We start from the raw sequence: 10184 nt of genomic DNA, 5'->3' as shown, positions 1-10184 counted from the left end.
TCTAGAATTTAAAACCTAACTGATAGTGTGAAGCAATTAAAGGGGCAGGAAAGTAATTATAAAGGGGTAAGTAATCACTCTGCTTGAGGTGTCCACAGAGTACAGTCCTCCATTCCTAGAACTTTGCAGTTGGAATGGAGGGGCCATCAGAGATTTAGTGGCAGGGAGCCTTTTAGTGTAGCAGGTGAATTACTGTTCATTGTGAGAGGTTCATCTCCATTCTATTTATGTATCGTTACCACATGCATTGGCCTTTGCGCTGGTCACCTGAAACTGCATGTTGACTCACTGGCTGATCTGAGTGGCTAAGAATGGTAGCTACCTCCTGGGTGCACAGTTCTCAAGGCAAGCTTGGAGAAACAGTCTTATGAAAACTAGCTGGTTAACGCTGTCCTCTATTTCTAGGAGTTGACATTAAGTGATCGGTCTAATCAGAATGTTAAAATGTGGGATACTAGTTTGCTAATTAGCCTGCTAGTTGGGATAAAGATAAATGTGGTTGAATCTGAGTGTCCACAAACTCTACCTCTAATTAACCACAGATAGCTATGGTTAGGAGTGGTTGGGGCAAGAGTGGCTGGGTCACACTGATGAGTCCTCAGTACCAGGTCATAGGATGTTGGTATCTCATCTTTATACTTAATCTATACCTGGCGAGACAAAATGGATTAGGATTTCCCAATTAAGTAATATTTTGAAACGGCACTCAATTATCCATGCTATGGAAGATGAAAGTCAATAGGAATTATTTTGGGAAAGATTATGGTTTTTTGGTATTTATTTAAATAGGGTAGTGCATGCACGTTTAAAATACAGAAGGATGTGGTCTAAAACAGGTTTTTTATTGCCTTCGGGCTGAGATTGGTTTTTATATTTTTAAAGGGTTATAAAGAAAAAAGTGCAAAGACAGTATGTTGCCTACAAAACTTAAATATTTTACTATTTGGCCAGTGGTTTAGCGACTCCTGGTTTATCAGGACGTTTCTCTTATGCCTGTTTCCCAAGTCACCCATTTCCCCTTCCTAGAAGTAACCACTATTCTCTAGTCTTCCTCATCTGGCTCAGTTTGAGGCAGTAGATTTGACTCTGGATTTGAGATGGAAGGATTCTTTGTTTCTTTTGAGCACTAAGTGACTCTTGGATAAAAGGTTTTGCCTTGTAATTTTTTAGTATGGATAATTGAAATTTGGTGGTCCCATGAGTACCTCTTGAATTAGATTTAACCCCATTTAAAGAGTAGGTGGTATTGGGGCATGTTTTCCTTAAACTTTTTTTTTTTTGAAAATTTTCAAAGACAAAAAGTGAAAAGAATGACAGCGATAACCAAATACCCACTACTTGATATGAGTTAACATTTCGTCATACTTTATATTTCTGTTTTGTGGAACCTTGACAGTAATGACATTTTATTCCCTGTGTTCATATTTCTAAAAATAAGGACATTCTCTTATATAACTAACTACCAGTGTTATCACACCAAAGGAAATCAGTAATTCCCTAATAACAACCCATATTCAAATTTCCCTAAATTGTCCCCAGAATGCCATTGATATAATAGCTTTGTAACCATCGCCCCCCCCACACCTAGGATCTAATTAAAATTAATTAATTTCATTATTAGGTTTTTTTTAGCCTCTATTCCTTTTCCCTCTTTTTTGATACTTTTTCAAGAGACCAGGGTACTTGATGGTCTTGCAGAATAGTCCACGTTCTAGGTTTGCCCAGTTGTTTGCTCCTGTGCCATTTAATTTGTTCCCATCTCTTTTGGGGCACTTTTTTGTTTTGCATAAGGATTTTACTATGTCCCTCCACCCAGTGGTTCATGTAGAATTGAATTTGAATTGAATAGGGGCTGGCCAGGGCTCTCCCCCAGAATCAAGTGGTCTTATGCAGCAGCTAGCATCAGGCCTGTTACCTGAGCCTATGAGAACTAAGCTGCAGTTCTGAACAACGGGCTAGAGGGAGTGTTTGCCACCATGGGAACCATCTTGTTTTCTGGGTCTTCTAGGCTAGGGTGTTTTGCCTCTTCAAAAACCTCTCCTGCTTCCCCTGGGTGGAAAAAGTGTTAGGTAGGTGCCCAATCACTTGCTTTGACCTAGCAAACCATCTCACGTATGTGCTCACTTGGCCTGGTGGGTCCTGGTGGCCTGCAGCTGTTCTGTCTCTGTGACTGGGAGACAGGTAGCCCACCATGTATCTGGGAATTCTCAAGAACAGGCATGCGTGTCGGATCTACATGAGACTGAATCTTGGCTTGTTTTAAGTCTTGGTATTAACTAGTTCTTCCCGCCATCATGGACAAATCACCCTACCACTTATTGGCTCGTGGGGCCAAGAAAGATATTGAAACTTATCTCTTTTCACTCTTATTTAGCTTGAAGCCAGAGTTTAGGGATGGAGTTTTGATGGTCAGTTCTTTAAAGCTTGATGCAAGGCTCATTTTGGATTCCATTAGATTTGTTATCAGAGCGTATCGCCTTCTAAAAGTCAAGCCTCCCAAAATACGGAGGTGGTATGTCATTATGGCTTACAGGCTGTTTTAAAAACATTCCTTTTTGGGAATGTTGTGGTCCCTCAGTAATGAGTTCTAGGTTGGAAAGGGTTGGATAATGGGAAGACAGTGAAAAATATTCTCTTGCCCTAAATTAGATTACATTAGAAATAAGAGACAAGGTAAACAGGAAATAATGACTGGGTAACTGGTACAGAGATGAGCAGCTTGTGGCTGACTGCAATCACCTTTGGTGAGTCCCTTTCTATATCTCCTTAAATGCTGTCCAGATCTGTAAGATGAAACAGATAATACATCCCACTACCGGGCGGAAAGCAAAAGGAGTGGTAATAATTACTTCCTGCCGCATATGAGGATTTAAGATTTCTTAGTTGCGACAGAAGCCAAACTGAACCTGGGTATTAAAATGTAACAGCGACAGCTCATCTGGTAGCCCCGTCCCATTACTTGGGTTACCAAATGGTTTGCAAGGTCTCGGAGTTGAGGCGAGTATTGAGCATCAATTTTGGACCAAGTCTCGTTTCCAGCCCAGACCCCACGTAGGGGCCTGCTCCTTTGGTGCGGTCCTTTGCTGTTCCCGGCTGGGTGCCGCCCGCCTCCGCAGTTGGCCCGCACGGACCAAGCCCCGCCCTCTCCAAGTCCGGCAATTTCAGCCGGGTTCTGCTTCCTGAAAACCTTCCGCAACCTAGGTTTGGCCCAGGTCCCGGGACAGCAGCAGCGCCCTCGAGCCAGCCTGCCTCCACGCCAACCCTTCTGGGAGCGCTGTCCTTGGGCTGCTCTCAAAACACCTCCCACTCCCAAACACCGGGGTCTCAGGTGAAGGATTGTGCTATATGCGTGTGCCAGCAGGCATAAGGGCGAGTTCGCCTGGGTGAGCTGCATGGCTCTACGCGCCCTCGCGTCATGTCATGCGGCCCTGGCGTGCGTGATAGCCTCACCGCGGGACTCAGCGAGCCCCTTCTCTGAAGAATGAGGGCCTCTGACAACCCAGGGTCGCGAAGGTTCCAAGACAGGCCACCCACTCCGTTTGTGAGCAGACACACGGCCCGTTTTCCAATAGCGGGCTTTAGTGAGAGCCAATCACAGGCCAGTCTGTCCCGTTCCTCCAATGGTCGGCCTGTTGCTAGGGCTTGGGTCCCTGCGCCAGGATCTGCCTGCGCAGCTGCCGGGCTCCATTCACTCCCGGCCCAGCCTTCCTCCCATGGCGGGGTTTCATCCGCCTTTTTCCACTCTTCGGTCTCTCTTCCATCTCCGCCTTCCGCCCACCACACTCCACGTGCGCCTTTGTCACCCGGAGTAACCTGGTTTGGGCTCCGCAGGGCATTATAACGCCTTACAGGGCATTATAACGCCTTACAGGGCATTAGCGACCTCTACGGGCCTTGTCCAACACCGTGGTCTGTGGAAAGAACTGGTTTGGGAGGGAGCCTCAGGCTCCTGGGTCTTTGACCTCGTGCCTATCCCTCACTTTCCCCATCTGAACAACGACTCGACCCCTAATGTCCTGTGTAGGTTTGCTGTGCTTTCTTACCTACATATCTCTCATTCTGGAACCAGCCGCAGTGGGTCTGCGTATTACAAAGGAAACCAGGGCTCTGTATAGCTTGCCAAACCACACAACAGTTGGAGAGCTCAGAGGGAGTTGGCGACTTAGGTCTGTCAGGTTCTGTCACCTCACACACTGGTCCCATGGCGGAGTGCTGAGGTAGGAGACACACCTGCTGTCCTGAAGACACTGAGGCCAGCTCCTTCCTCTGACATTCAGGGTCCTCTGTGGCACAGCCCCATTCTCCTTTGTGCATGTGCTGTTCCCGCGCTGAATGCCCTTCCCTCCCCCACACTCCTGGATAAGATGCTCCTAACTTTGAATGGTGGCTGCTCAGGGCTGTCCCCCAGAATCATGTCAAATGTTAGGGAGTGCAGACACTCCAATCTCTGTCCTTCTCCTCTCAACATAGAGCTATATATACTCTCCGGAGACATGGATTGCCCAAGGCACAATCAAACCTAGATTTAGGAATTGAAGATCAGCTTCAGTGTTTACTGAAGAAAGGTGATATTTTTGTCATTCAGCAATGTCTGTCATTTTCCAAATGAAGGGTTGTCAGTGGCAGAAAGCTTAAGAGCTCAGGATTTGAATTCTCGTTCCACCATGTCCTAGTTATGTGGTGTAATTTTTCAAGTTCAGTCAGTTTCCATATTTGTAAAATGGGAATAATACAGTCTACTTCATAAAAACACCTAGCATTGACCAGGTGTTTACTGTGTGCTCCACGTACTGTTCTAAATGCTTAACCTCCATTAATTCGTATGATCAACTTCATTTTGCAGAGGAAAAACTAAGAGTTAGGTGCCCAAGGTCCTACAGCTGGTAAGTGACCCAAAGGGGATTTGAACTCAGGCAATTTGACACTGGTGGCTAAAAGTATAACAACAATCCTGTGCTACTTTTGGGTGCATAGGGTTGCTATGAGGATTTAATAAGCTAAGGAGTGATTGGCAGCTAGCAGGTGCCCAATACATGCCATTTGTGATTAGTAACAAATAGTGGTCAATATGCAGCAGGGTGGAGCAGGGGCTCTGGCTCCAGTTCTTGGCTGCCAGACCCTGTGAAGGCAGAGTCAGGGGTGGCAGCCAGGGAAGTGGGCTGGGTCCTCCAGGAAGGAACTTTCAGGAGGCTTCAGGGCTCTCAAAGATTGAGGCCCAGAGCAGAGAAAAACAGGAATAAAGGCACGGTAGGTGTGGGGCTGGAAGGAGTCAGTGTTTTTCAAGACTGGGTCTCCTGCTTCCATTTCTGCTCTGGACCTGGCAGGACCCAGAACTTGGGTAGGTATTCCCAAATGTCCTGTGGTGAGTAGTGTCAGGTATCTGGATGTCTCTGGGAGAGCACCAGAGGGCAGTCACTGTCCTATCTGGGCCTAGGGAACGGGGAGAGACAGGGAGAACAAAACACCCAGCCCCAGGAGTCCTGTAGGGGGCAGTCTCAGGGCCTGCCTTGGCACTGTTCCATCCCTCACAGGTGGGGCTAAGGCTTCCTTTCTGAAGTTGGCCAGTACAGCCTGAGGCCTGAGTGGGCCAGGCCTGCCACCTGCTTGGTAGGGATTGATTACTCCTCCAGAACCACCGCCTTGGGGCTCCAGAACTCCTGATGAGGGATTAGCCTGTGGGGCCACTCCTAGGGTTCAAGGCCTTCAAGCTGATCAAGTCTAGAGAAGAGGGTCTTCAGGATCTTCAACAGGACCACTGAGGGGATTGTAAAAGGATAGCTCCACTACCATGGCTCAGAGAGAGATGGGGGTGGGGATCACAGAGGGAGGAGGCTTGGCAGGAAGAGGGCTCAGTGACCTTTCTAATCATCCATTCACCTGATTAAGTTCTCAGTCTCCCTGTCCCATTGCCCGCCCTGACCCGCTGCCCCGCCCCACTCCTGAACACAGAGATTCTCACAGCTATTCCTAAGCCATTCCTTAACAAAAGGACTCTCATGAAACCATCTTGTGGAGGGGGGATGATGTGGGAAGAAAAGGGTTACCCACACCTGCCCTGGGGGCAGGGCCAGGACCGAAGCCCTACTGGTCCTGCAAAGAGCTATCTTTACATCCTTGGTCACCCCTGGGACTTTGGCCTTCCTGTCATTGTTAGGGGACTGACCCTGGGCAGCCGCCAATCTTCACAGTTCCCCCTTGGTTTCCATTCTGCATGGGGCTGACCACACTGACAGGAAATCAAAGCAGGAGGGCCTCAGAGGTCACCCAGATGCCTCAGAATGGAAACTGAGCCCAGTGCAGGCTGGACTTCAGGCCATGCCTCTGACAGGGACAGACAGGAACAGACCTGGGATAGCTCAGTGCTTTATCCTGAACATAATGCTGCTCCTGGACCCTCTATGTTTTTCCAAGCCTTCCGAGCAGGTTCTGCTCTGTTAATCCTGGGAGTAACTTCCTTCCACTGAGGCAGCCCCTGAACCACCAGTGCTGCCAGTTGATCCAACCACTGCCACTTTAGGCTGGAAGGAAGAGTGAGAGGGGGTCATTATGTTACAGTGACCCATTCCCACGGCTGGGCAGCTTTCCCCAGGGTCTCCAGACATGACCTATTCTCTCTAGTCAAGCACTTGACTTTCTCTTACCCTCAGTCTGCTCCTCAGTGGAGAGGGAGGTGGCTGGCTGGCTAGTGAGGCTTTTCCACCCTCCATGCTGCTACCCGAGTCCATCCAGCCATTCTGCTATTGACCTAGAGCTGTCCTTTCTTAGCCAAGCCTGGGATTACCAGTACTTTTTGTGCTGCCAGCTCTCCCAGTGCAACTAGAAGATGGAAGAACTATCTCATAAGAAGTGTATGAGAATATGGCTTATCTTTGGGAGGCAGGGTTAAATGTATACAGTGAAGTCCAAAGTCACCTGGCCAAGTGGAAGAGGGGGAGGAGGACCCAGAGCCCTTGACTAAGAGAGTTGTGCCAGGCATGGAGTGAGTTCCTGTTTAGTTGTGGATCTCCCTCAGGGAACCCTGTGCTCCTCAGGGCTGGTACACAGGGGCACTGGTTGATGAACAGACTACATATTTTGGGTTTTGGTGGGCACATGCTGGGCCTCCTCCGCATTGCCTGTGGTCACTTTATTGGTAGATCAACATGAAGGCAGGGCTTAACCTCCATTTTACCCAGTGTCTGGTTCTGACTAAGACTAGCCCAGGCTCACCTGGTTGCCCTCATCCATGCAGTTTCCTCTCTCTCCTTCCCTGCTTTGGTCCTGGGCTGACGGTTCATTGCTGCTGTGCAAATCTGGACCTGGGGCCAAGCCCTGAGTTCTAGTGCTGTCCCAAACCCCCGGTTCCACTGTGAGCATATGGAGGTGGGGGTGGGGTACAGAGGTGCAGGGAGTCCAAGGTAAGACCAGCAGATGAGACCCTGGCCAGCCTTATCCGTGCACTGTCCTGGGCTCTGCCAGAGTAGGATAGTGCTTGGGTGGCTGCCAGAATACCAGGGGTCTGGGGTCTCTAACTGTTAACCCCATGGCCAGTTTCTGGTCAGAGGTTCCAGTCCTGCCGGACCCTTCTTTTTCCCCTTGGTTGTCCCTCCCTCATCGTAAAGGTTCTGTGGCCACGCCCTTTGGACCAGCACTGGGATCTTCTGGGCAGCTTTTGCCTCGCACCTCACCCTCTCCACAGAGAACTTGCTTCTGGCAAACCCCGGGTTGATTCTATAGCAGGGAAGATGATGGTATCTGGAAACAATTCACTCCCTCCAGCAGCCAAGCTCTGGGGGCTGTTTGACCTTACAGAGACTGTGAGGTCAGCAAGCCCCAGGGAGCCACAGCCTCAGCAGATCCCCTTCTTCCTCACCCACTCCCCACACTTCCACAACCAATCGGTCACCCCACACTGCAGAGCCTGTGGCTGCCACATCCAGGCACCTGGCACCCTTTCTCCCTCTCCCTGGCAGGACCCATATCCACGACATCTCAGCAGCCCCTTGGCTGGCCGCTCCCAACCACTCTCCTCTAAGATCTGGAATCTTGTTTCTAAAGCGGGGATGCTTAAACCCTTTGTTGACTCCAGTAGCCAGCACTTAGTGTGGCCTTCAGTGCCCCCAAGACAGAACCCCACACACCTCCCTCATTTGCTCTCTCTATTTCTCCTTCACTTGCCACTTGTCCAGCCTGAACCCACCAACCTTCAGCCCTTGCCCACACTATTTCCCCTTGCTTATCACACAAGGGTCGCTTCTGGAAATCTTTTTTCCACTCCATTAAGACTCCACAGGATGTCCCAGCCCCTCTCTAATGCATAATGCTGCTTGTCACTAAGCTATTTCCTCCACTTGCCCCTGTGAGAGCAGTGACTTGGACCGACTGGCTGGGTGCTGGGCCCAGAGGAGGTGCCAACAGGGAAGGTAGATTTCATAGCTGGGAGAGAGAGAAAAGGAGAGACCTAGGAATTAGCCTAGAACTGAGGATGGCTCATGTACTCCACAGATCCTTGGGGTAACTGGCACCTGTAGGTAGTCACAGGGACTTGAGGTCCTTGAGGGAGCTTTTGTCATCAACCTGGAGCCAGGAACATTGCCGCTCAGCCACCCTTCAACTGAGCAGAGGGGCCTAGATGCTAGCATTTATCAAATCAAGGCCACATCTGAGTCTTGAAGGATATCAGAGGCCTTAGAAAAGGACCCAGTGAAAATCAGGTAAAGGCCTGGAGAGGCTTGGAATTGCTCCTGCACTACAGAGGCAGTGCAGGGACTCACCAGGTCTCCCAAGGCCCAGAGCCAGCCCCTCCCAATGGAACCACCACGCCGCCCGCCCCCGCCCCCGTCAGACCTGAGCCAGACAGTCCTGTCCACTCTGCCCAGAGGTGCTGCCTCAAATTCCACATCTTCTGAGCTGAGTTCTGGACTTAGGGCCAGCCCAATCTCAGACCTTCTTCTGCCTCTGCTTCTTGTGTGGCCCAGGTAAGCCACAGGGCATCTACCTCAGTTTCCTCATCTCCTACATTAATTTCCCATGAAGACTGGGACCTGTTTCCTTTGCAGGGAATGAATTCCTCCCCTCCCACCTACCCCACTCCCCAGCTGTGTCCCAGATGATGGCCTGAACCCTGAGGACCTCAAAGCTGATGCCCTTTTACTCTACTGTGCCAGCACCTCAGGCCTGACCCCCTGCCTGCCCCAGGCCATGGCCCTGGACTCTGGGCCTGAGACCCCTGGCAGCTCCCTCCAGGCCATTTTGCAGCCTGGCTCCTATGAGCTGCCTGTAGCCCTAGGCTCAGCTGCATCTCTGTTGTTCTTCTGAGGTCCCACCAAGCCTCATTTGCAGCACTTTAAGCAATGGAAAGCCCCCTTCCCCAGCCTTCCTATATGAGCTAACCTGTCCTCCCCTGCCTATGGCCACACAAATGGCCCTACCCCCTCCAGGAGTAGCTGTGTTGACCAAGGCAAGTATCTTCATTGCTTTGAGGCTCATTGTGCCCAGTTAGGCAGGACTAACCACACCTCTTCCCAGGGCTAATGTGAGGATTGCCTTGTCAAAGGCTTGGCATCAGCTTTCGCACACTTCAAGGGCATTGGTGGAGGAGCTGGCAGCTTTGCTATAGCTCTCTTTGACAAAGTAGGAGGATGCAGCCACGCCCATGGAGGCCAGGCCATGATGATGACCAGAGCAAGGGTGAGAACTAGATGGGCTGACTCTGAGTTATGGCCATGGGAACATGGAAGTGTCCAGAAGACCCTGAGATGTGTGTGTCTGAGAGGAAGGCAGCAGATTTAGGAGACTGGAGCTCAGGAAATGAGTGGTGGAAGGGTGTGTAGATTGGGCAGTGCCCTGGCCTTCAGGCCCAGACCTGTGCTGCCAGCTGGGCCAGCACAATTCTTATCCTATGTATTTATTTTCCTGTTGGCCTCCTTCCAAGTCCAGGGAGAACTAAAAAGGCTGAGACCTGCTTTGGCTTTATGCCTGCTCTAGATTGTTGTATCCCAGCATGGAACCCATACCAAGGAGAAAAAATCAGGAGGCCGGACAGTGTCAGAGGTATAGCATGTATGTATGTGTGTGCGTGCGTGTGCACACACATGCACATCTGCACGGGCCCTTCCCTGTGGCTTGCTGCTCCTCTTAGGGACCCTGGGAAAGTAGGGCTGTGGGCTTAGAAAAGAATGTAGGAGTGTCTGATCACAGCCTCA

Source organism: Pteropus medius, unplaced genomic scaffold, assembly GCF_902729225.1.
Source record: "Pteropus medius unplaced genomic scaffold, Ma_sr-lr_union100, whole genome shotgun sequence".
NCBI lineage: Eukaryota > Metazoa > Chordata > Mammalia > Chiroptera > Pteropodidae > Pteropus > Pteropus medius.
The sequence above is the reverse complement of the archived record's forward strand: the minus strand, read 5'-3'. Positions refer to the sequence as shown.